General features: G+C 37.8%; 1 protein-coding gene across 4 annotated transcripts in view; it reads left to right on the top strand.

Annotated features, from left to right (window-relative positions):
* mroh1 (maestro heat-like repeat family member 1) overlaps positions 1–344 on the top strand; it is a 37314-nt gene that overhangs the window by 8985 nt on the left and 27985 nt on the right. The window lies entirely within an intron of this gene.

Genomic DNA, 344 nt, shown 5'->3' with positions numbered 1-344 from the left:
ATATATATATATATATATATATATATATAATCTGTGTGGTTATGTGTTACGATATAACTAAGAGGTCATATTCAGAAACCAATGAAATCGAAACCAATTAGTGTTGAAACAGGAAGTGAAGTAAACAGAAGAGAATGACAAAATAACGGTCCACATAACAGAACATAAACCTGACAATAAGATCGTTAGGCTACCGTTAGCCTATATGTATAACAGTTAGTTCTGATCTTCTAATCTGACTGGACAAGAGACTTTCTATTGATATTTCCACCTGCGCGCGCGTTCTAGACGGGCTGTCAGTCAGTGCAGTTACAGTGTTGCGCCACTAGGTGGTGGAAAGGGCC

Source organism: Sinocyclocheilus anshuiensis, unplaced genomic scaffold, assembly GCF_001515605.1.
Source record: "Sinocyclocheilus anshuiensis isolate Anshui unplaced genomic scaffold, SAMN03320099.WGS_v1.1 scaffold902, whole genome shotgun sequence".
Taxonomy (NCBI): Eukaryota; Metazoa; Chordata; class Actinopteri; order Cypriniformes; family Cyprinidae; genus Sinocyclocheilus; species Sinocyclocheilus anshuiensis.
The sequence above is the reverse complement of the archived record's forward strand: the minus strand, read 5'-3'. Positions and strand labels throughout refer to the sequence as shown.